The sequence below is a fragment of the Myxocyprinus asiaticus genome, chromosome 12 (assembly GCF_019703515.2).
Source record: "Myxocyprinus asiaticus isolate MX2 ecotype Aquarium Trade chromosome 12, UBuf_Myxa_2, whole genome shotgun sequence".
Classification (NCBI taxonomy): Eukaryota; Metazoa; Chordata; class Actinopteri; order Cypriniformes; family Catostomidae; genus Myxocyprinus; species Myxocyprinus asiaticus.
In genome coordinates this window covers 43,337,275-43,365,107 of record NC_059355.1, presented here as the reverse complement: position 1 = coordinate 43,365,107, position 27,833 = coordinate 43,337,275, and the positions used below count along the sequence as shown (strand labels likewise).

The 27,833-nt window shown below is 38.1% G+C and overlaps 1 protein-coding gene across 8 annotated transcripts in view; it reads left to right on the top strand.

Moving 5' to 3' along the window:
• Nucleotides 1–27,833, top strand: part of LOC127448739 (rap1 GTPase-activating protein 1-like) — a 128,876-nt gene that overhangs the window by 13,918 nt on the left and 87,125 nt on the right. The window contains exon 2 of one of the 8 annotated variants that reach the window (XM_051711536.1): nucleotides 16,838–16,898. The exons of the other annotated variants lie outside the window; for them this stretch is intronic. The gene's annotated coding sequence lies outside the window, so the exon portion shown is untranslated. The remainder of the gene's footprint in view (nucleotides 1–16,837; nucleotides 16,899–27,833) is intronic. 8 annotated transcript variants of the gene reach the window in all.

Sequence of the window (27,833 nt, the reverse complement as noted above, 5' to 3'; positions counted from 1 at the left end):
AATCAATCAATCGATTGATCGATCGATTGATTCCAGTATGTATTTTGATCCCTGTTATAAAAATCCATGCTGGTGAAATTGATTGGAATCCTTCTATCTGCATTTGTGTTAGTGTGTATATGAGTATGTGTTTGTGAGAGAGCGGGAGAAAGAGAGGAAGAGACTTCTAAAGGCGCTGAATATGTAATTGTCTCTGGGACTAATCTACTTAGAAATTACATGGTTATTTCTTTCCTCCCTCCCTCCCTCTCTCTCTCTCTCTCTCTCTCTCTCTCTCTCTCTCTCTTTCTCTCTATTGTTCTTTCTCTCCTCCACTGCTCTGGGGGAAACAGAAAGAGGCTCAGTAAAATAGTCTTTTAGTCATTGTGTGGATGTCAGTGGGGACACTCCAAGCACATTGTGAGTAATGATTTCTTAGTGTGAAAGATTTAAACAGAGGGCCACAGGATGACACAATGGGCTCCTACATACTTCTAATAGCCCTTTTCCACCGACATGGTTCGGGTGCAGGTTCCTGGCCAGGTGTGAATTCTCGAACTGTTCCACGCATTTCCACTGCAGAAAAGGCCGTTCCGGGGATGAAAACCTGATTCGACACCGGCCCCAAAAGCTTGCTTGTCTCAACGCAGGAACCAATTACATCAGGGGATGGAGGGCGGAATAATCTTTCATCACCATGATAAAGTTTTCCCAAAAAACAACAGTAGCTACCATATGCAGCAAGGAGTACTTCTTTGCTTTATAAAAACAATTAAAAACCCACAAAATTATCAGACATCAAAAGCGTTCAGGTAACACGATGAAACGAATGCTCTACTTGCGATATGGTATTTACTGAGTTCCAAGATAAGCTAGAGAGATCGCAAAGGAAAAAAAAAACTCTACGAGAATGAAGATACAGCACAAACGATGCATGCCACCTTCAATCGGACAATTGACCAAATCATAAACAAATTTAAAAACACTTAAGGGAGAACAGGGACCATAAGAAGGACATAAGCAAAAGGGACAGTGGATGGAGCAATGGTGTTTTGGACTCCGACCAGCCTGCTAACTAACCGGGGCATTGAATTCAGCCAGTAACGCTTGTGATAAACAGTGAATCGCCAGTGTCCTCTGCAGCTGATCTCAGTAAGTTATTATATTTGCCAACTTTGTTAGCTTTCCTTACACTGTTGTCATCTTATTTTATGCATTGTTTTGTTCTGTAAGGGGATTTTTGACCAGCTACTCACTCAATTTGGAAGATCGCGGCTATCTGTTAAGTAAAACGGTGGGATTCTCAATCAATAATATTATATGCTATGGCAAAAATCCAAATACAACCATCTGCTACACCAATGTTAATAATGCTCCACTATAACAGAACTTAGCAAGTTAAGCCATAGTTCATACAATATAATGTAATTACATTACCTGTCCTGTTTAGCGTAGATCTTGTTGAGCAATGTAATAACAATGGATTGCATTAAACATTTAAATATGTCCTCAAAAACAAGAGTTAAACCTGTATACAAACACACTGTGACACGCCATGTTTGTTTATGTTTGAGGTAGTCACGTGAACTACCACATAGACAGTAACCCGTTATGTCACCGTTCGGCTCCCAGGTCAATGTGGAAAAGCGTGGATGGTTTATGATAGGCTGCAGATTGCCCTGGCTGTGAAGTAGCAAAGCACAGGCTCGGCACGAGAACCACCGCAATTTCGGTGGAAAAGTGCTATAAGATTGCTCAATTTAAAATACAGAGCGTCTCAGCCGAGGAGGCCAGGGGTGGGGTATGGACCCATGTTATACTTCTATGTTTCTTCGATGTCTCAATGTCTCTCATTTTTGTATCCATTTCTCGCTGTCTCTCTCTCACCATGCATAACCTGAAGCGTCGTGATAAAATGTCAAGTGATAAAAGCAATCTCTTCCATGTGAATATGATTTTTTGTTCAAACCAGCCGATACAAAAGACATAAGTTAGCCCTTGTTGGCCCTGTAGAGATATATTAGACCAGAGACTATTTACCAGAGACGGCCCACTTCTGGGAGAATTTGGAATGCCCAAAAGCCAACTCATGTAGAAAGTCCCGCCTTACAGGTAAGAGCCAATCACCTGTCAGTCAACTCGAAAATGTGCATAATTAGACAAGCCAGGAAAATTGTGTTTTTTGTTTTGTTTTTAGCATAATCTGATGTAAAGAAGCACAATTTATGATACCAGTGTTGTCAGATTTTACTGCTGATTCTTTGATCATTATCTTGACAAACCATTTAGCAGATTTCGGTATTTCCCCATTCAGGTAGATAGGAGCTGTTCTTGTATGACACTTGTTTTCATTGAAAAATAACTGCCCTGCCTGCCGAGAGTGTTCCAAAGATGACCAGCGAGTGGACTGAATTGCCTTTAAGGACTTTGATTAGACTCAACTGGTGGGTTGCTGGTCGATTCTGATACAGTCTCGGACAGCAGTGAAAAACAGTGCTAAATACTTAATAAAATGCTACTAGTTATAAAAGGCATAATGCATACTTATATATTCTAGCACATATTTACATACAGTAGGAAAACAGATGCAGAAACATTTGGATGGTCTCATCAACTTTAAGTGCTACAGAAGTAATTGAATTTCTTGGTTCAATGCAGCAGTTAAAATTTTCAATCAATTGCCGTCGTTGCTTGCTTATTTCTTTGTCCATTGCTACAGTATGACAATCTTACAATATTATTGCTTATTGGCATGCTGATCCCTCATCCGGATACTGCTGCCTCTGTCTGCTTGTTTCACAATGTGTGCAGAATGCCAACAGCAGCTGTGTCTGTCTCCATCTCATGTTGCTCTGTTTGTGGAAAGATTAAGAAGACGACAGATGCTTTATATGTGGGGTGTTTTGCATTGGCATTATCGTCTTTGTAGTGGGGAAATACTGGCACAATCTTTACTTAAAGTACTAGTTTACTCAAAAATGAAAATTCTGTAAATGAAAATTTACTCACCCTTGTGTCTTTTGAATCCTGTGTGACTTTCTTCCGTGGAACACAAAAGAAGAAGTTTAGCTGAATGTCAAGACTGCTGTTTTCAATACAAGTGAATGGTGACCACGGTTGTGTGTATAAGAAGGTGTCCACAAGGAACACTGTTTATCCATCACCAAAATGCCTTAATGCTAATGCAATTTTGAGGAAGGGTTTGTGGCCCAATGAAATAAAGTAAACTTTTCTGTGACTGAGGATGCCACAGTGATACTTTTTGATTGTGTACGATTTTGTCTCTACTGTAACAGCTCAACTGCAACTCTAGTGCCTGAATGTATATGTGTGGGTGTGCTTATTTCACTGTCTGTTAGTCCAGAGCCAAATGCATGCAAATGAGGTAGGAAGAATCATCGTTTGATTCAATGTTTTGATCTGTGATTTAATTTCAGAAATCGAAGCTAGTAGACAAACGTTTGGAAGCAATTCACAATTTGAAAAATAACACTTGATTCATGTTCTAAAAACCTTTTAACATCTGCATTGTTCTGAAAAGCACATTTCTAGGATACTTTAAGTTGCAGAACTGAAAAGGCTACTTGAAATTTCCTACCTTTAAAACAGTGAGATTGCCAGCAATTTATTTTATTTTTTTAAGAAAAAAGTTCAAGATAGTTTTTCTGTTTGGCCTTGTTCTATGACAACTGAGATTTTTTTGTTTTGTTACAATTTAAAAAAAAATTGTTTTTTATTTTTTTATTTTTTATATCTTAGAAAATCCACATTCATAATGGCATACTACCATACTACTGGTACTATTTCTGCAGTATACAATACTTTCTGTGAGCAGTGTGCACATTTTCTGAATGTATGGAATACCTGGATGATCTACTACATTTTCCAAAGTAGATGCAGAATACAACCATGACACACTTTGTTGAATAATTCCATGTGCTCCACTTGATCTTCAATTTCTGCTGTGACAGTTGAAATAGACGTAATATCAGATGTGATTTTAAACGTAATTTTATTATTTTAAGTCAAGGCATTGTTTTAGATTTTAGATTAAAAATGCTATATATATATATATATATATATACACACTACACACACACAGTACTGTGCAAAATTTTAGGCGCTTGTTAAAAATGTTGCATAGTGAGGATGTCTTCAAAAATAATGCCATAAATAGTTTTCATTTATCAATTAACATCATACAAAGTCCAGTAAACATAAAAAAGCTAAATCAATATTTGGTGTGGCCACCTTTGCCTTTAAGGGGCCGTTTACACGACAACTAAAAACGGAAAACTTTTTATGTGTTTTGGCTGTTCGTTTACACGACAATGGCGTTTTGGGGCCTGAAAACGCAAACTTTTGAAAACAGGTTTCAAAGTGCAAGTTTTTTGAAAACGATGCCGTTATCGTCTCCGTGTAAACATACAAAAACGCAAATTTGTGAAAAAGATGACGTCATGCGGATGCATATTACATGTTATATAAAGAATGATGGATTGATAGGCATCAATTTGAGATGTATAATTATCAATATGAATACTGGTGTCTGTGCAAATAACAATAATCAACAATTCATTTGGAGTGTTTTGTATGGAGTGTGAACATTGTACAGTAGGCAGAACCTGCAATTTGAAAATCTTGAAATTAATGTATGGATTCAGATGGGGAAAATGTATTTTAAATGTTATTTATTTATTTACTTAATTTTTAAATGTACCTTTACCCGCAATTCATTCACCCACTGTTTATGTATATAGCCTATAGACAAAGATGTGATGCCATGTACAGTATTCAATGATATGTTTAGAATATGAAAACATGAGGCAGTGAAAATGCATGTTAGATCCAGTGTACACAAGACCTCTCTCTCCATCAGAAGATATCCATATATCAGAGTTCTGTCTGATATCCAAAACCAGTCAACATCAACAGCTTATGTTAACTTACTCTCCTACCAGCCCAAGAGTCAGCAGGGGGAATACAGAAGAAGGCAGGAGACGAAGTGATGGTAAAAATGAGCAGAGTTTATTGAATAATCTTGAGAGTTCAGTCTATAGGCATGTGCGCGAGTACTTCAAAACAGCACGCGAGACATTCAAAACTACAATGGGGGACTATTGGACTGTGTTTGTGCTGCTCAAGATTTTGAGTTTATTGATGCTTCTCCAGCAAAGTAATTGTAGTAATAAAGCAACCTCATCGTCCGTCCAGACAAAATTGCTCGATGCTTTCGCCATCTTCATTGTTTGTATTCACCGCTCTGTGGAAGAATACTTATGTGCACAGGCGCGTAGTGTTTCTTTACAAAGTGACATTGCCAACTACTGGCCTGGCATGCATAATACAGCGTATTTCTGCCCTTGACCTCACCTTATTTTCTGTTTATTTGGTTGGACTTATGTTTCTGGTTCCTTGTCTGTTCTGTGTGTTGGTGCCATCCACCAGTTTCCCCCACCCTGTCTTCCTGTTTTATTCTTGTTGTGGCAGGGTCGTGACAGTTTCCTCCACCACTCTCTCTCAGGTTGTCCATGTGCTTGTGTTTTCTACACTCCCTCATGTTTCCCCAGGTGCTGCTCAGCAGCGCAATCAGCATTGCTATGGCAGCACAGATTAGCGGTGCTTGTGTTTATGGGCAGCACCTGGTTTCAATTTCCCTTCCTCTTTATATTCTCTCCTTTGTCTTGTCTTCCCTGTCAGATCATGGTGTTTTGTTCTTGTCTCCAGTCTGGTCATGTTGTTCTGATCCCTGTCCAACTCCCCTGTCAGTTTGTTCTTAGTTCCTTTTGTCTTGTTACTTTGTTTCTCCCTTGTGAGAGTTTTTTTTTCTGTTTTGTTCAGTTTCTTAGTTGGTTTGTTTTTTGTTCTATTTTTGCCTCGTTTTGGTTTTGTTTCTCCCTCGTTAGTGCTTCATTTGTATTTTGTTTGTTTTGTTCCTTTTTAATAAAACACCTTTCATTGCCTCTCTGCATCTTGGGACCTTCCTTAAAATACCCTGACAGATAACAGGATGATACTCACTGATTTAAAGGTAACAATGACATACTGTAACAACAGTGTATGTAGCATACAACTGTTTGACATTTTCAGTGTTACATATTGCACACTGTTTCATATTCTATTTAAAAAAAATTGTAGGCAGTGTGAGGGGTGTGCGATTTTAAGCAAAAATTGATACCATGATATTCTTTATATTTTTGGTCGATATAATATATAATGCAATATATTTCACATTTAGGGCTGTGAATGGACAGCATGTTAAAGCACATGTACATGTTAAAATAAATGATGACTAACAATTTTTTTTTTTTTTTTTTGCCGGATATAATAAATATAATAATTAATTAGACACACATTTATTTGTATTAATCTTTAATAAAAAGTTTTAGTCAGTCCATATTCTCAAATGTTAAGTCAAAAGTAAAATGAGGGGGAAATCACTTCAATAGACAGTTCACATTGTGTTACACTTGCACTTCCTACTACTCCTGACTCAAGCTTCATAATAACAGCGAAATAACACACTGTTTTTTATTCAGTACAGTTTTATGTAGAGTAGCAATATTCACAGATAGCAGTGGTATTCGGCTGAACTCGGTGGTGAAGTGGCTCAGATTATGAGCACGGGCAAGGGGCTGTTCAAACAGATGGAACACAACAGAATGGAACAGAACGCGAGGATCTCGAGACATACATTTCCAAGTTGAACATCTTTCCTGACAAAGCATTTAAACAACTCATTGCATAATCTGAGAAATGCTAATAATAGAGCAAGACGCAATGGCCAAAGACATCCAGCAACTGTAAGGGGTTGTTCACACTGAATGCTTTTGCAACCATCCATTTGTTTTTCTATGTATACGTGCACTAGACGAACGTCTTTGTTTCCCTTTGTTTTTGTTTATTCAGCATCTCGTGCAGGAGATGTCACTAATTAAAAAGAACAGTTGTTGGTTCTGTGTATATATGTTTTGTTTTTCTGTGTTTAATATGTGAATCAATAAAAATTGTTAATCAGAAATTAACAAAAGAACTTTAAAAGCATATTGAGACACCTGCTTTCTGTTAAACTGTATTTGTTGTGCTGTGTCTAGCCTTTTTTAGTGCAAGAATGTGATCGATCTGAAGTCATCGTATTACAGTGAGGATAAAAATATTGAATTGAAATCAGATGCGTTTCTGATTTGTTTATACGTTTCTCTCGTCTGCATGAAGATATTAATTTGCTTTCTCACATCACTAGCTTTAAATATGCAATTTAGCTGGCTAACGAATGCATAAACGTGACCAGCTGGATATAAACTAATGCAAATAGATGGTAATAGATGGTAACAATCGTGACATTTAAACATTTGGGTAGGACTTGCATGTGTTTTTGTCACATTGTTGTAACCGCTTGAGGTTAGCTTTAATGTTAGCATCCTCTCAGCCTTGTCGGCAAACATACTGCTGTTCTCTACTAATGCAGCATCTAGTCAACAAATTAATTAATTTAAAATGATATGACAACGTGTACTGTAGTGTACCGTATACATACCTTTTCGTTGTTGATGTTTTAAATCTGCATCTGAAGTGTTCCGCTCCTTGCAGTGTGTAGTCTCACGTGTCAAAACAAACACCACAAGCAGTGAAGTGATAGTTTTTATTTAGCCTCTAGAGGCCTCTCTCATACTGTATAACAACAGTGGACCCTTCCCAGCTGCTCCAGCACCGGACACAATGGGGGAAAACTATTGGTGTGGATTTTTGCAGATAACCGATAGTTCCAGAAATCTGTTATTAATTGGCAAAACTGATATATCGGTCAACCTCTAGTCTAGATAGCTTTTTGGAAGGCACAAGAAAAACTTCAAGGGAGGCAAATTTCTAAATGTCAGTGTAGGTCGCTGACATTGACTGAACTTGAGGGCTAGCTGCATTTATTGACACACACAGCAGATACTGATCAAATATTTCTTATGTTTTTAAGTGTTGCTGATTGAGATCTACAGTATGTGAAGGAAACAGCCCCATTTATCAGCATTCTGTGCTTGCGTTAGGTAATAATTCACCTTTAGTACACACAATTCTGAATGCTGTAAGGGATGAGTAGTTAATTTATTCCTACGGTCTTGTCTTTTTTCATACTTTTTGCTTTGAATTAAATGTGGCGAACTAGTGCTGTAACGCATGCATTAATGGTTGCAGTCTCGTTGGATCTTTAGTCAGATGCTACTTTCTTTTCTACCATGTATAGTTCTCAAAACTCAGTTTTCTTACTGTATCATTGGAACAGGATCTATGATGACTTACAAGGTTATATAAATCACTCTGCAGTATTTTTCCTTGCTCTTTATTTGTATATTTATGTTTGTGTGTTTGTGTGTGGCAGTGGTCTAGACACTGTTGATAAATATGATTCAGGCATGCTGAGACATGCTGTTGGCATGAGCTAGGATGGGTGAGTGGGGTGTGTGTTTGTGTGTGTGTATCTGTCGGGGTGGGGGTCAGTGAGAGATGTGCACGCTCACCCTGATACACAGACACATACAGGCCTTCAGGGTCATGAGTCATGGTCAAGACAAACGCATTCACCCATTCTCCTTCCTCACAACACGTCAATCAAATATTTCTTCTGCTACTGGACCTTAAAGGAATAGTTCACCGTGGCGGGGTGAGCAAGAGACAGACACAGTGTGTGTGGCATCAGGCCTTGTAGAGGCATTTATATAAAAACAAAAGGGGGAAAAAAGTGTCCAAGGGGAATAAGTGTCTGGCACCCTCATGGTGAGAAGTCATTGAAGAGTCCATGGAATGGTCCAGGGTGTGAGCGGGTTGTGACGGCCGCTCGCGCTCCCCTCCTAATTCCTGAGGTTGCGAGGGGTGGCAGTGTTGTTGGCAGAATGTATTCCCAGGCTCTGCAGCACATGTGAGAGGAAAGCGGCCCAGCCTCCTAGCCAGTCGGCCGCAACACATGCTGTCCTCCCTGGTGACACATCTCGTGCCGGGGGTCTGTGGAGCGGGTCCAGCAACGCATCTACCTTCCCCGCTCTGCTACTGTCTACACTTTGCACTGTCAGACTAGCGTTATAACAATTATTACTGCCCCTGGCATCACAAAAATAGCTTTTCCCTGTCTTAACTGATAAATGTGCTTGCCACGTTGTAAGATGTTATCTTTAAACAATGCAAAGCTAACCCTAACCCTTTCAACTCACACTGTTTATTAACTTGCCCTTGATGGAATACAGAAAATCACAGATTTGCTCTTGATTCCAAGAGTGGTCTGAAATGTCAAGAGGTATTGGCTTAGTAAAAAGTCTTCAACCAAAGATGCCTCCTGAATGCAGCTTGGCTTTGCTGAGTCACTTCACATTTGTTTTGTTTTCTTTCCTGTATTTTTGTTGCTGTATTGATACTATGGTGGAACGACCCACCCCTCCCTCTTGTCATCATCTCAACCCCTCTGAGGGCCATCCTTCAGCCAGGCTCACAACGGAAATGGGCTGGAGAGTGAGAAGAGGTGCATAGTTAATAAGCCTCATTCCGACAGTGGTTGATGAAGCACACCTGATGTTAATAACATGGACTAAACACTAAATGTTTTTCAATTTGGTTAGTTCTGAGCAAAAACAGAAGCTCTGCAGTCTACTTTCCAAAAGGTAACTAGTTAGAACAAAATAAAAGAACGGTTAATATTATTCTTTTAAAAATGACATTACTCTGCTCTAAAGGGTGGGTGAAATACCAGTTGCAGTGTTGCCAGATCTCGCAAGAGAAACAAGCACCATGGTCTGGAAAAACAAGCCCTAAATAGCCACTTGCCTCGCAAACAAAAAAGCATTACATTTTTTTCCCTGTGTGGTGGATTTATTGGCATAGAAATCATAACAAGCAGTTAATTAAGTATAATTTTATTTACAGATCTGTTTCTGTGTCAAAACCTGGCAGCATCAAATCAATACAATAATTCAGTGAAGACTATGAAACAACTGAGAAATGTACTTTTTACCTCTAATAATGTTTTCTTTGTATCTGGATTAGTCGTGCATGTAAGTATATGTAGTAATTATACATAGTTGTTAAAAAGCTCTTCATTCAGTGAATGTGACATCCACAATGGGCTATCACATAAAATGTGTGATGCAGCAGTTTCCTTCAGAATCAAAGCACATATTTAATTTTTTCGGGCAACATGAAGTGGTGTATTTCCAAAAATGTACTGTGATAAACCCTTTGGCCTTTAGTTTCATAAAAGAATTATCAGAACCAAATTAACTGGTTATAACCGTTACAAGCGTTTTAAAATAACGATTGCACTCAAAAACAATTGAAAATCACTTTGTTCCGGTTTTTAGTTACATTCTGCTAAAAATTTAGTTTGTTTTCGGTTTTCTTTTTTGTTCCTAGAACTGTTTTTAGTCCCTGGTTAATCAGGCTTCATCAGCTTTAAAATGCAGAGCGCACCTCTTCTTGGGGAGCCGGCTTCTATTCTCCATGTGTGCGCACACTGGCATCCTCGCTGTTCCAGGGCAGAGCAGGCAGAATGCTGGCCGCAAGAAGAGCGGCTGGGCCTGATCTTCGGAACCACAGCTTGAGTTGGAGATGTTGCCGGGGTGGAGAGCACACGTCACTGCTGACGGGCTAGAGCATTGGTTGTCAACCAGGAGGCCGGGACCCACTAGGGGGCCTCAGCACACTTTCAAAGGGGCCTCAAGATGACTTAAAATTAATTTAAAATAAGAAATATTAAAATAATTAAAATAATCTAACTTAATTAAAATGCTGAAAAATACTTTGAGATGTATGCCTACAAATTATAAACGGACACTATCTGAAACTTCTAGAATCCAAAATGATCCATGATTAATTATTTTAATCAGACACGTCTAGTTTTGGGCACGGGGGCCTTCAAATATTGTCTTGGACAGTGGGGAGCCTTGTAGTTAAAAAGGTTAAGAACCACTGGGCTAAAGGACCGGTCGCCATTCCCTCACACATGCCGTGGGCCTGGGAAGACAGGCTGCCAGAGATGCCTCCACACCTCTTACCTCGGAGGATAGGAGGGGAGTGCATGTGGCCGCCGAACCCCACTCATTATGGAGTTTTATGTGTGCCACAATTCTATAACAAAATTATATTTTGAGTGCGCAATATGATATTTTGAGAGCACAAACATTTTCTGTGTGTGCAAAATTATACTTTGAACATGCAAGATGTTCATTTGCAGAGCGCTTGCAAGCAGTTTCTAATAGCCAATCCTGACGCAGGAAGCGGGACTTGTCGGAATACGGTTGGAAAAGCAAACAAACATTTTTGTGTGCTCAAAATATCAACTTGTGCGCACAGAAAATTTTTCGCTCAAAATATCATTTTGCATGTTCAAAATACAATTTTGCGTGCATAGAATTTTGGCACATATACAGTATAACTCCGTAGCTCATGCCCTGGACTTTCCCCTGGACACTTCCCTGACCATCACAGAGCCCGTTGCACCACAAGGATGCCAGATCCCCCTTTCATTTGAACACCATTCCCCCTGGACAGTGTTTATTCCCTCTTTTTGGACATTTTGTGTTTATTATTATTTCCAATAAATACCTCATCGAGGCTTGACGCCACGCCCACTGTGTATGTCTCTTGCTCACCCCGCCACAATACAGATTTCCTGATTCAATTTGAAATTTTGATTCCAATTCTCAAGCTTTTGATTCAATTCCGATTAATTTCAATTCGATATAGATTCAAATGGGTCTAGTTCAGTTATAAAGCCCCTTTTGCTTACATATAAATAATATGTTAAATTTGCTTACGTATATTCTCTCCCAGCTAATACTGTTAATTATACAAATGGCCTTCTAGGTACATTACGAACATACGACATATCAAATCCATGTCTTTAATAAATAAATATGATATTGTATATATTATATTTTGTTAAATGTTTATTGTTTAATTGCATATTTTTTTTTACTACTGACAAGTATTTACAATGATTTGTTGAACATGTGTCTCTTTTTTTTTTTTTTTTTTTTCTCCTAATTTGGAATGCCCAATTGCCAAGTCCTCATGGTCACGTAGTGATTCACCTCAGTCCGGGTGGCGGAGGATGAATCCCAGTTGCCTCCGCGTCTGAGATCGTCAACCTGCGCATCTTATCTCGTGGCTTGTTGAGCGCGTTGCCACGGAGACATAGCACGTGTGGAGGCTTCACGCCACCCACTGCGGCAACCACGCTCAACTCACAATGCGCCCCACCGTGAACGAACCACATTATAGCGATCGCAAGGACTCCCCATGTAGAGTCCCCCATGTAGACTCCCCATGTAGAGTCACCCCATGTGACTCTACCCTCCCTAACAACCAGGCCAATTTGGTTGCTTTGGAGACCTGGCTGGAGTCACTCAGCACACCCTGGGATTCAAACTAGCGAATTAGCGAACTCCAGGGGTGGTAGCCCGCATCTTTACCACTGAGCTACCCAGGCCCTGAACATGTGTGTAAATTAAGTGTAAATGAGTGCATGTTAACGAGAGAGACTCGAACGGCTTTACCTCATCCATGCTATGCATGATTAGAATTAAATGTTTTTTGTTTTTTTTATTATCAAAATTGACTGTAAAGAACAGAGAGGTTTTTAAAAGAGACATTATTCAATGACAAATTGTTTGCTTGGATCTTGCCTTTAGACACATTACATTACAACTTTTGCTCGCAACACGCAATGAAAGGATCTCACTACTGAATACTCCACCACTAAACTACACAATCACTGGTCAGTGAATTCTAAACATTCCCCAGCCAGTTGTCATATATATATATATATATATATATATATGAATGTATATATTAGTTGCATAGCATAATTTGGTTGCTAATGCGAATTATTTCCTCTCATTGTAGTGGAGGGTTGCACATAGAGTAAAAGATCGATCTTGGGATTTAAGAATCGATATTGAGATCATTCAAATGAAGATCGCAATGCATAGAAAAATCTAGATTTTCACCCACCCCAATATATAGGTGGAGTTTTTAAACTGAAATTCAAATTTGCGAATGTGCATTGGCAGTTCTTAAAGGCATAGTTCTCCCAAAAAACATTGAAGTTGTATAAACTACTTTCATGGTACTTTTATGGTTGATTTTGTCCTTTTTGGAGCTTGACAGCCCTGGTACCTTTCCACTCTCATTGTATGGAAAAGAGCAGCCAGGCCATTTTGCTAAACTTCTTTTGTGATCTACAGAGGATGAAGAATCATACAAGTCTTAAGTGACATGAGGGTGAGGTGTAATTGTTTTGAACCTTGAACTATTCCTTTAACCCTCTGGGGTCTGAGGGTGTTTTGGGCCCTGGAGAAGTTTTGACATGCCTTGACATTTGTGCTTTTTCAGTTGCTGAAAAACATATTAATGGCTAAAGTCTGAGAACACTGTATTCAGCACAAACTGGGCCACAATAATATGAGAACAACATGTATGTACATGTTTGTATTTTTGAGAAAATAACATTTATGCATGGTTTTTGAAAAAAACAAAAATTGTAAGTCACTGAAATAAGGCCATATAACACATACTAAACATTTGTTCACAAGACTTTTGAGAACTGGATCTTGTAGCCTGGAGTTTTTGCTACAAAAATGATGTGAAACCATCCTGATCACTCATTCATACAAAACAATATAGTCATTTAACTTTTGTGAGACACTTTTAGTGTTAGAAAGGCCATATGCAAGGAGGCGTTGTTGATCATGAATATTGATGTGATTCACACTTGAGGAGACAAAGACCCCTCCCCTGAGAATGAATGTGAGGAGACTTAATGATTGAATGTATTATCTGACTATACATTTTCATTAAATAAAGACTTTACTTAAAAATTTTAGACCTACACTACCGTTTAAAATTTTATAGATTTGTAAGATTTTGTACTGTTTTTAAAAGAAGTCCCTTCTGCTCACCAAGGCTACATTTATTTGATCCAAAATACAGCAAACAGTGATTTAAAATTATAAAAAACATTTCTATTTGAATATATTGTAAAACGCAATTTATTCCTATGATCAAAGCTGAATTTTCAGCATCATTACTGCAGTCTTCAGTGTCACATGATCCTTCAGATTCTAATATACTGATTTTCTAATATGAGCATATTTACAGCACATTTGACACATTTACACCTGAACAGATATTTGCAAGCACAAGCTTCGTTGATGATAATGAGGCAGCATAAACACTAGTTAAAATCTAATCTAAACATTCATATTATTTTTATATCATATTACATATCATATTTATATCATACAGCATACAATTTAAATACCTGCTTTAGCCGAAACAACATTTAAATGTAACTAAAACTTGCCTATTAGGACATATTTCAAATGTCAATACTCTGAATACTGGCTGGCAAGTCTGGAAGTAGTCCAACTAGTAAAATATGTCCACATTTATATAAAATAGCATATCAACTAATGTACGTAAATAAACTAAATGACTTACTCATCCGAAATTGTGTCCTTGGCTGGATAAAGTCGCTCTTCAAAATGTAAACATTCATCGTTGGAGTCCCGCTCTTCTTCTGTGGAAAATGTGAACTCTTCGTCACTATACAGGACCATCTGTAGAGCTTCCTCACCTGTGTAGCGTGCCATCTTCCAAATGCGCAGGAAAGTGAATGAATCTGATGATGAACTTGATGTTTTTTAAGGCATTATTGTGGGGGCGTTTACCATTTGCATATTTGCATAGATTACCTCAGCACATTACCGTATGAAAAGCGCGCTCTGTTGGTGGGTGTGATCATATTAGCGATAATGAGCTGAGCCAGGAGAAACTGTACATTGCTTTGTTTCATACAGATTACATTGCAGGAGAATATTTGTTTTAAATTTGAATTGTTCTATTTAAAAGTAGACATTATAAGCTTTCTATAGACATATGTTTCATGTTTGTGTGATAAGTATTCGCGGAGTTTCACTTCATTTTTGTGACGTGTTTCAGAAAGATGCTCGCGGAGACAGGGACAGCTGAACCCTGTATATTTTCTTTATTTTACAAAAGCACAAGGTTTTGTTGTTATTGTGAGTGTACACAAATAAAAGTAGACACTTTATAGTTTCTAATGATGTCTTACACTTATCTCTATGCCCAAAAATGACGGAGTATTTTAAGTTGTTTCCGCTGTTATGCAGAAAAAATCTGCGGCGCGTCCGTCGGCCCCTGAGGGTTAAGAACTGATTTAAAAATTATCCCTAAACAGAAATCAATAGGGCAGTTTTAAGTACATACATTTATCCTAATCCTAAATGCACGATGACATTTGACAGAGTAATCTCGTCTAAACCAAGACTTAACCTGTGCCAGCCCGAGCGGTGATGTGTGCAGTCCTATTGAATTATGTTAGTTCTGATTAGATCATTAATACGGATATAGCTGATAGGAGGTAGCCGAAGCCAACCCCCCCACCCCTTCCCCTTCCCCTTCTGGTCCACCCCCTCACTTCCCAGAGAGCACTGCCTTGATTTGAATGACTTGTCAATGACAGATCCTCAATCACCTATCAGTGTCTGATGAAATGATAGATGATGAAAGGCCAGAGGTAAACGAATAGAAGAGATTAGATTCTCTTATCGTGTATACCTCCACTGACACAGTACTTCAGACAGGGGTGGATGCGAGGTTGACAGGAAAAAGGATTCAAAGGAGGCGAGCAAATGAAAAAGATGCTTTAGCAAGAAAAGAAGAAAGCATGTAACCATCTTGTGTATGTTTGTGTGGAAGGGTTATGTAATTTTAACCATATCTCAGATAGATTTTTCAGTGTCTTGGAAATGGTGCAAATGTACAGTAGTGCCTACTCCCACGCTGGGTTTGTAAGCTGTATTTTAGAATTTGTATTATTTTAGAAATTTAAAATATTTTATTATATTTTATTTTAAATTGTATTATATTTATTATTATTTTATATAGTAGATTTTTACATTTTCAGACAATTTTCTGAAGAAAATGCGAGTGTTGCTTCCCCATGGAAAACATGCTGCCAAACATTATGGGAGGTTGCCTACTGGCCCAACTCAAAAGAGCCACCACCGTGTCCCTGTGATGTTCTGGTCCTTATATGGCTGGGGTCCCTCCTTCTTCAGTGTAAGTCTAGGGCTTTAATGATACTGAATTCACGGTTCGGTTCACTGATTAAATAAAATCAGACTTGACATTTGACATTATGATTATATTTCCCCATAGCATTATTATACATAATTTTCAGCATGTTATATAGTAGTTAGATAGTATATGGCACTATCATTAAACCTCTGTAAATGTACATTTTCTCTCGCGCAGTAAGATCAGATCACTCTCGCGCTTCAAACAGACATCCAATCCCTCGTGCTGAAAAGGCATGTCTGTCTCTGTCCTGCTCCTGGTGCTCCGTGTATTACGTTTGCTTTTCTGTTTCAGTTTCACCATTTTAGCTACACCCATCATACCACGCTTGTGGCTGCTTGTCTGCAATGTGTGCAATGAAGCGGTCTCCATTAGTATGCCTGTGTTATGCAGGCGTAGGATGTCGCACATAATGGATAGAATAAAACCACAAAAAAAAAAAAGAAAAAAAAAGAAAAACAACAACAACAACAAAAAAACATCCAATCTCCACGATGCATATCGTCACGTTTTTGAACCACGATTTATCCTGCCACGATAAACTGTTACAACCCTATGCACAGTAAGTCTATGGGATTTTTTTGCCCATTTTATTATTCAGCAAGCAAGTTTGTCATATCGCTAATGAAAGTAATAGCACAACTCTCTTCAACAAGCGTCATGATTTAAGGTATCATTCATGTCCGTAGCACAAACTGTGTTTTTTTTTTTTTCTGAGGTCTTGGCTGATTTCTTTTGATTTTCCCATGATGTCAAGCAAAGAGGCACTGAGTTTGAAGGTAGGCCTTAAAATACATCCACAGGTACACCTCCAATTAAGTATAACTCCTATCAGAAGCTAATTGGCTAATTGTCTAAAGGCTTGACATCATTTTCTGAAATTTTCCAAGCTGCTTAAAGGCACAGTTAACTTAGTGTATGTAAACTTCTGTCCCACTGGAATTGTGATATAGTCAATTAAAAGTGAAACAATCTGTCTGTAAACAATTGTTGGAAAAAATACTTATGTCATGCACAAAGTTGATGTCCTAAATGAAAAACTTCTGACTCAACTGTATACAGTAGTGTGTATATATATATATATATATATATATATATATATATATATATATATATATATATATATATATATATATATAATATATAACAAAATTAGTTGCTAATTTATTTTTATTTCTCTTTTTATTTCTTAATATTGCTGTCAGTACAATAAAACAATCATGGTTAGTTAAATAATTTCATAATGAAATGGCAGTAATGTCAAATAATATCAAAATTTTTACCCTTTTTTTTCTCTGAAATGTTTTGCGGAACCACTAGCTCCCCCTTGCTATCCCCCTGGTGGTCCCCGGACGCCAGTTTGAAAACCACAGCCTTAGAGCACCAAGTAAATACCATGGTTCTTGAGAATGGTAATCATTTATTTCCAAATATCAAAGTATTTTGGTATTACAGTCTACCATGGCATTACCTTTTTCATAAGGGCCTGCCATTAATTTTCCCTTTGTTTTAAGTCTGAGGTTTGGCTTTGAAATGTCCTGCTATACATTTAGGGGAATTATTGGGAGGCTGAGGAAGCACATAACAAATTCATTAAACATTGTCATTAGTTTTAAGTTGCTGCTGAGCCGACTGAATAATTTATTTGCTGTAAGCGCTCCTCTGTGTCATTGTGTTGAAATAACCGCCATTCAGCCATGGGTGCAATATTCCTGATTGTTTAATTCAGCCATGATTTTTGAATTGTCTACGATTTGTTTCTCTTGAGCATAACAAAAGCTTATGTTGTAAAAAAAGGATTTTTGCTGCCATTATGATGTTTGCAGCCCAGTTCGGTGTTCACATAGCAGCTGAGATAATGTATGAATGAGATTATTGTTTTGAGCCCTTTTCTCTCAAGGCAAGACCCCAATTAGCATCCAGACTCTGCAGACAAAGTCTCAGTGTTAAACATGAACTTCAGCAGATGCCTTTCTTGTTGTTACTTTGAGACAAAGAGCTAACACACCAAACAAGCATGTTTAGAATGAGGAAAGCATCCTGAATAAATGTCAACAGTCATGGGGAACATTGCAGACTGACTGCAAATAGGAAAGAAAGATCACTTTAATATCTCAGTTGTTTCTTCTAGACATCAGTGAGATTGAATGGTCTCCTGGAAAACCTGCAAATATCAGGGATTTTTAAAATTGTGTTTTGCAGGCCTGGAAAAGTCATAGAACTTTTGATAGTATAGATAATGTACAGATTTTGCTATTTCGGAAGGAAATTGGTACTTTAATTCACCAAAGTGGCATTCAACGGATCACAAAGTATAGTCAGGACATTACTGATGTAAAAAACAGCACCATCACTATCTGAAAAAAGTAATTTTTGATCAAATCTAGACAGGCCCCATTTCCAGCAGCCATCACTCCAACACCTTACCCTTGAGTAATCATGTTAAATTGCTAATTTGGTACTAGAAAATCACTTGCCAATATATCAAACACAGTTGAAAGCTATTTGGTTCTTTAAATTAAGCTTAACATTGTCTTTGTGTTTGTTTTTGAGTTGCCACAGTATGCAATAGACTGGCATGTCTTAAGGTCAAAATTGGCAAAAAAAGAAACAGCTTTCTCTAGAAACTCATCAGTCAATCATTGTTTTGAGGAATGAATGTTATGCAATGCTTGAAACTGAAGATTTCATACAAAGGTGTACACTACAGTCTTCAAAGACAAAGGACAACTGGCTCTAACAAGGACAGAAAGAGATGTACAACTAAGCAAGAGGATAAGTACATCGGTCTCTAGTTTGAGAAATAGACGCCTCACATGTCCTCAGCTGACAGCTTCATTGAATTCTACCCGCTCAACACCAGTTTCATATACAACAGTAAAGAGAAGACTCAGGGGTGCAGGCCTTATGGGAAGAATTGCAAAGAAAAAGCCACTTTTGAAACAGAAAAGCAAAAAGAGAAGGTTAGAGTGGGCAAAGAAACACAGACATTGAACAATAGATAATTGGAAAAGAGTGTTATGGATCTTAACCCCATTGAGCTTTTGTGGGATCAGCTAGACTGTAAGGTGTGTGAGAAGTGCCCGACAAGACAGCCACATCTATGGCATGTGCTACAGGAAGCGTGGTGTGAAATGTCACCTGAGTATCTGGACACACTGACAGCTAGAATGCCAAGGATCTGCAAAGCTGTCATTGCTGCACGTGGAGGATTTTTTGATGAGAACTCTTTGAAGTAATTTAAGAAGTTCTGAGTTTTAAAAAAAAAATTGTAATAGTAATTTTTCACGTTATTAATGTCCTGACTATAGATTGTGATCAGTTGAATGCCTCTTTGGTGAATAAAAGTACCAATTTCTTTCCATAAGAGCAAAATCTGTACATTATTCCAAACTTTTGGCCGCCAGTGTATTATTTCCTTACACACACACACACACACACACATATATATATATATATATATATATATATATATATATATATATATATATATATATATATATATATATATATATGTAAGGATTATTTTTCAACAATTCAATGGGCCGGAGTCAATTATTCCGCTTATACCACAGTCACCACACCTTAAGAGATCATTCAGGGTTTTATCTCGAGACATTTTCTAGTTCTTGTCCTTAAAACGCTCTTGTGAGTGGAACTACTTTCTTCCGCCACAGATTCAGTGTCTTGCTCTGATAGAGCTCAAGCCTTCGTTGCTAGTTTGAAAACATCACTTTAGAACTAGCAGCGGAGGATAGCAAGGCTTGCGCTGCTTTACTGGAACACTTACTGGAGTAACCAGTTGGTGCATTTGTGCGTGTGTGTGAGAGTTTGTATGTGAGTTTGTTTTTGAGTGATTGGAAGAGAGAAACTCAGAAACTGAGAGAGATCACTTCTGGGATTGCCTAATTTCGTTGCAGCTCTCGTCAGAAGTAATATCACTTCAAAATCGCCAAGATGTAAGTTTATGCACTTCTCAGCAGTGAGTGTCACCATATTTATGTTGTAAACCTTAACAACTTTTTTAACCCTACCTGAGATGCAGGAGTGCGCTGACATGACGCTCTGTTTTTCTCTCAGATGTGTGTGCGTGTAAATCGTATAATGTGTGTCCATAAGTGTGGGAGGGTGTGTGGGCGAGGGGGAGCATGAGGGTGTTTCCCACAGATATTTCAGATAACATAAAAACTGTTGTACTGATCAAGTGTATCTTGCTTTGATACAACTCAAGCCTCCGTTGCTAGTTCGAAAACATCACTTTAGAACTAGCAAAGGAGGATGCGCCTTTTCGGCATTGCAGTTACAAGGTAGTCTTGTGTGTGTGTGTGTGTGTGTATGTGTGAAAGCGAAACAGAGGGGGAGGGGTAGCGCGATGCATTCCACTAAAGCTATGTGAGGCTGAGTAGGGTGAAATACATTGAAACATTATACATTGTACATCATACATTGAATATATATATATTCTGCTTTTAGTGTATCAGTAGGAAATATCAGTTATTGATTTCAACATTCCCTTGGAAATATAATTGAATAGAAGAAGAACAAGGGGCCTTACAACAGATGGTATGGCCCCCGCAGAGCCCAGATCTCAACATCATTGAGTCAGTCTGGGATTACATGAAGAGACAGAAGCAACTGAGACAGCCTAAATAGATAGAAGAACTGTGGCAAGTTCTCCAGGAGCATCTTTTCTGCCAACAGCCAAGAAAAACTGTGTCCAGGTGTACCTGGAGAATTGGTGCTGTTTTGAAGGCAAAGGTGGACACACCAAATATTGATTTAGCCTTTTTATGTTTACTGGAGTTTGTATGACATTAATTGATAAATGAAAATTATTTATGGCGTTATTTTTGAAGACATCCTCACTGTGCAACATTTTTCCCCAAATGCCTACAACTTTTGCACAGTACTATATATATATATATATATATATATATATATATACAGGTGCATCTCAATAAATTAGAATGTCGTGGAAAAGTTCATTTATTTCAGTAATTCAACTCAAATTGTGAAACTCGTGTATTAAATAAATTCAATGCACACAGACTGAAGTAGTTTAAGTCTTTGGTTCTTTTAATTGTGATGATTTTGGCTCACATTTAACAAAAACCCACCAATTCACTATCTCAAAAAATTAGAATACATCATAAGACCAATAAAAAAAACATTTTTAGTGAATTGTTGGCCTTCTGGAAAGTATGTTCATTTACTGTATATGTACTCAATACTTGGTAGGGGCTCCTTTTGCTTTAATTACTGCCTCAGTTCGGCGTGGCATGGAGGTGATCAGTTTGTGGCACTGCTGAGGTGGTATGGAAGCCCAGGTTTCTTTGACAGTGGCCTTCAGCTCATCTGCATTTTTTGGTCTCTTGTTTCTCATTTTCCTCTTGACAATACCCCATAGATTCTCTATGGGGTTCAGGTCTGGCGAGTTTGCTGGCCAGTCAAGCACACCAACACCATGGTCATTTAACCAACTTTTGGTGCTTTTGGCAGTGTGGGCAGGTGCCAAATCCTGCTGGAAAATGAAATCAGCATCTTTAAAAAGCTGGTCAGCAGAAGGAAGCATGAAGTGCTCCAAAATTTCTTGGTAAACGGGTGCAGTGACTTTGGTTTTCAAAAAATACAATGGACCAACACCAGCAGATGACATTGCACCCCAAATCATCACTGACTGTGGAAACTTAACCCTGGACTTCAAGCAACTTGGGCTATGAGCTTCTCCACCCTTCCTCCAGACTCTAGGACCTTGGTTTCCAAATGAAATACAAAACTTGCTCTCATCTGAAAAGAGGACTTTGGACCACTGGGCAACAGTCCAGTTCTTCTTCTCCTTAGCCCAGGTAAGACGCCTCTGATGTTGTCTGTGGTTCAGGAGTGGCTTAACAAGAGGAATACAACAACTGTAGCCAAATTCCTTGACATGTCTGTGTGTGGTGGCTCTTGATGCCTTGACCCCAGCCTCAGTCCATTCCTTGTGAAGTTCACCCAAATTCTTGAATCGATTTTGCTTGACAATTCTCATAAGGCTGTGGTTCTCTCGGTTGGTTGTGCATCTTTTTCTTCCACACTTTTTCCTTCCACTCAACTTTCTGTTAACATGCTTGGATACAGCACTCTGTGAACAGCCAGCTTCTTTGGCAATGAATGTTTGTGGCTTACCCTCCTTGTGAAGGGTGTCAGTGATTGTCTTCTGGACAACTGTCAGATCAGCAGTCTTCCCCATCATTGTGTAGCCTAGTGAACCAAACTGAGAGACCATTTTGAAGGCTCAGGAAACCTTTGCAGGTGTTTTGAGTTGATTAGCTGATTGGCATGTCATCATATTCTAATTTTTTGAGATAGTGAATTGGTGGGTTTTTGTTAAATGTGAGCCAAAATCATCACAATTAAAAGAACCAAAGACTTAAACTACTATAGTCTGTGTGCACTGAATTTATTTAATACACGAGTTTCACAATTTGTGTTGAATTACTGAAATAAATGAACTTTTCCACGACATTCTAATTTATTGAGATGCACCTGTATATATATACAGTTGAAATCAGAAGTTTACATACATCTTAGCCATATACATTTAAACTGAGTTTTTCACAAGTCCTGACATTTAATTGTAGAAAAACTGCCTGTCTCAGGTCAGTTAGGATCACTACTTTATTTTAAGAATGTGAAATATCAGGATAATAGTAGAGATAATTATTTATTTCAGCTTTTATTTCTTTCATCACATTCCCAGAGGGTCAGAAGTTTACATACACTTTGTTAGTATTTGGTAGCATTGCATTTAAACTGTTTAACTTGGGTCAAACATTTTGGGTAGCCTTCCACAAGCTTCTCACAATAAGTTGCTGGAATTTTGGCCCATTCCTTCAGACAGAACTGGTGTAACTGAGTCAGGTTTGTAGGCCTCCTTGCTCGCATACGCTTTTTCAGCTCTGCCCACAAATTTTCAATCAGATTGAGTTCAGGGCTTTGTGATGGCCACTCCAGTACTTTGACTTTGTTGTCCTTCAGCCATTTTGCCACAACTTTGTGACTGAGGTTTAACTTCCTGGCTGATGTCTTGAGATGTTGTAATAATATATCCACATAATTTTCCTTCCTCATGATGCCATCTATTTTGTGAAGTGCACCAGTCCCTTCTGCAGCAAAGCACACCCACAACATGATGCTGCCACCCCCATGTTTCATGGTTGGGATGGTGTTCTTCGGCTTGCAAGCCTCACCCTTTCTCTTCCAAACATAACAATGGTCATTATGGCCAAAAAGTTCCATTTTTGTTTCATCAGACCAGAGGAAATTTCTCCAAAAAGTAAGATCTTTGTCCTCATGTGCACTTGCAAACTGTATTCTGGCTTTCTTTATGATGGTATCAGAGCATTGACTTCTTCCTTGCTGAGCAGCCTTTCAGGTTATGTCGATATAGGACTTGTTTTACTGTGGATATAGATACTTGTCTACCTGTTTCCTCCAGCATCTTCACAAGGTCCTTTGCTGTTGTTCTAGGATTGATTTGCACTTATCGCACCAAACTACGTTCATCTCTAGGAGACAGAATGTGTCTCCTTCCTGAGCGGTATGATGGCTGCATGGCCCCTTGGTGTTATACTTGTGTACTATTGTTTGTACAGATGAATGTGGTACCTTCCGGCATTTGGAAATTTCTCCCAAGGATGAACCAGACTTGTGGAGGTCCACAATTTTTTTCTGAGGTCTTGGCTGATTTCTTTTGATTTTCCTATAATGTCAAGCAAAGAGGCACTGAGTTTGAACTACAGGTACACCTGCAGTTCAGTACACCTCCAATAAGAAGCTAATTGGCTAATTGTCTAAAGGCTTCACATAATTTTCTGGAATTTTCCAAGCACCAAAGGCACAGTTAACTTAGTGTATGTAAACGTCTGACCCACTGGAATTGTGAAATAGTCAATTAAAAGTGAAACAATCTGTCTGTAAACAATTGTTGGAAAAATTACTTATGTCATGCACAAAGCATATGTCCTAAATGACTTGCCAAAACTATAGTTTGCTAATATTAAATATGTGGAGTGGTTAAAAAATGAGTTTTAATGACTGCAACCTAAGTGTATGTAAACTTCTGACTTCAGCTGTATATATATATATATATATATATATATATACAACAGTTAGTTCCGGTCCTCAAATCTGATTGGACGAGAGACATTCCATGAGCACTGATGGTCTGACACCATCAGCACTCCGACACTTCACTGTGTGTATCACTCCGCTTGTGTTCGTGCCGTTCTAAACTAAAGTGTAAGAGCAATGCAGATCTGTTAAGAGCTACGGTTTGTCTTTTTTTTTTTTACGTGTATTTTTTTTTTTACATTACATATGTTAGCTAGCAGGTGGTGGCAAAAGATCATTTTTCTGTGCAATATGAGCCAGTTAGGTGACATGAAGTGAATCCGCTGCAGCCAGTGTTTACATACAGCACTATATGATCGCTTGTATTACTACTGCTAAAGCTAGGAAATAGCTTTAAACGGCTTTAAACGAACAACTTCAGCATTATGGCTCATCACAGCTGAAAGACACAACAGACTGATTAATTACACAAACTGAAGGCGCTTATCTCTTATCAGACTTTCCACATTGGAGTGGACACACTGTTTAAAATGGAGGACATTGCGGTTTCTATAGTGATCAACTCTTGCGCACCGGCTACCCCGAAATAGGTAGAATTACCCCCGCTTGGACCGCTACTTTTCCACTGAGACAGCTAATCTTCAGAAAGCTGACAGCATCTCTGCTTGGGTGTGGCAACAGGTGATCGCACACGCTCCATATCTCTTTCTCTCTCTCTCTCTCTCTCTGTCTCTCTCTCTCTCACACACACACACACACACACACACACACATCCATCCATCCATCCTTGTTTATCCAATAACTTGTTAGAAACAGCACAAGCCGTGATACTATTTCTGAAGTGAACTTTTTGAATTACTAACGGAGGTTTGGACGCATCATTTGGTTTGAACCAGCAATGGCAGATTCTGATCCGTCGCGTAAGTTCCATGCACAAATGCGTTTTTATCACCGTACTCAGTTTTTCCTCATTTGTTTTTTATTTACTTGTTCATTGAAGTGTTGTGTATATAAGCATATATATAAGCATTATAGCACACACACACACACACACACACACACACACACACACACACACACACACACACATATATATATATATATATATATATATATATATATATATAATATCTATAAGCAATATCACACTCACAATCTTGCTATATGGCCCTAAATCAGCACTGCTGTGATTACCTGCGGCCGAATCACAGCAGTGCTGATGTAGGGCCATATCGCACTCTTGCTCGTGTGATATATATATATATATATATATATATATATATATATATATATATATATATATATATATATATATATATATATGCTATAAAACACATCTGCAGTAATCAATGTCTCCTCTAAAGCTTCAGAAGAGATCTCGAACAATGTCACAAAATGTGCTTAGATTCCATATGAACTCAAACAGTTCTCATCAAATTCCTCAAAGACCAAATTATTTGAGTTATGCTATCCACATTAATTTAGCCTTATACTTTTACCGTAAATCAACCATTGACTCATTTGTTTTTTATTTTATCTTTCCTAACGATTTTAGGTGGAACATTGAGGCATTGTTGATACTTAAGTGGAAAATAATTGAGGTATGAAATAATTTCCTTTGGGTGAGGCTGAGTAGCTAAAACATTAGGCTGGTCCAGGAACAATTTGTAATCTAATAAATCTGGTGGGAATGCAGTGTCTGTGGAGATATTGACAAAGTTCAATTTAAGGACCAGAGACGCTGACTTCAAAATTGACTGCAAGACTGTGGAAGAAACCGGAGAAGACCACAAGTGTTTTCAGTTTTTTGGACACGTTCACTATAGTTTTGTCTGTGGAGATCTTTCATTACAGGAAGGCGCACACACACATGCACATCCGGGAAGTGATTTCTTTTTTCTTTTTACTTGAATCATTGATCATTTTAATGGAAGCTGGAGACAGCTTTACAGCATCTTACTGCAGTTTTTACTATGTAGAGCGGTGGCAACTGAATAGTCAAACTGACACTTGTGTGATAGGTGTGAAGGAGACTTTATTATATGTATATTTATATACTGCACCTCTAAAGTGACTCTGCTTTGGTAACTTTATTAACTGTTTAGATCAGAGGTGCCCAAACTTTTTCCTATGAAGGGCCAAAAATCAAACTTGATTGAGGGCAGTGGATCAAAAGTTAACATTGCATAAATCGAACTGTATTATTTTAAAATTAAATATTAATACTGCAATACACACAGAACTCTAAAATTAAAATCATCAAGTGTCCTATACTTGCACAATGCACATAATTGATTTCAATATAATTTTTATGGATGTTGTGTCTCTTTCTCATTTGTGAGTCACTTTGGATAAAATGTCTGTTAAACAACTTAATGTAAGCTTCTCTTAAAACATGGTTACTGTCTCTTTATGAACAGCTCATCTCCTCACATTGAACACACGGTAGTTATGTGCAGTTTTTGAGAGATGAAGATACAATGGCATGATGTAATACAATCAAGTAGGATATTGTTTTGTTTTGTGACAAAGAAGATATGAATGATATTTCTTATCATAGACCTAGGCTACACATTGTCCTGGATTTTACTCAGTATTACCATTTATTGGGACTGCCAATTGCCAAGTAAAAGGATTATTTAATTAAATAATGCTGCAAAATGTTTTTGCGTAGTTAATGCATTTAACCTATTTACTTTTATTTTATTTGTTGTGATATCAAAAACTTGAATTGTACTTTTGCTTCTTTTCTTAAGAGGCGATGGATTAAGGCTGAATGCATTACTTTATGGAAGGAAATAAAAGCTACGAAGCACATTTCTTCAAATTAAAAAATTGAGAGACCTATTTCGTTTTACTCCAAAATATGATTATGATTAAGAACCTGATGAAATATGCCATTGTATCTTATGGTTATTAAAAAACTTGCATTAATGTTTTTAGGCAGATAGTTGCAAGTAAACAAGATATCCTCACATTTGACAAACGAATTACAGTATGATGAACACAGATGTTATACACACACCAAAACGGGTTTTTAGTCAGAATAAGATGAAATATGAAGAATTAGTTGACTGCATTACCGGTTTTGTCTAGCTGGCAGGGCAGAAAAAGGATTTTTGAGAGTACTGGTCTGTTCACGTATAGTGCTTGTCGTAATGTTGTGCAGTGTTTGGAGTGAATGGAACTATTGTTTATACTGAAATGCCCCCTCACCTGACTTTATCAAGCCCGATTCATGGGTTCGCTTCAGTGGTCGCGTTCATGCGGATATGAAATGCTGCACGACGTATAATGCACGTTCAAGCCATATTTAATTTCGGATGACTGTACGCACTGTTCTGTGAGTCCACCTAATTACCTGTCATTTCTTGACACTGCTTCAGTTCCCACTCCGTTTTAAACCAACTAGGTTCAGTATGGCTGTACTGAATGCACACCTCTGACGTTGGAGCTGGCCAGTTATAGTGAAGATTTTGGGGTGGCACCTGGGATGGCCAATGGAGCGAACTCTCAGACAGCATGTATTTAAAGGTCATTGAAGTACGCATATACATTAAAAAAATCACTTATAATCTCAACTTTTCAAATAAGCTATAGTT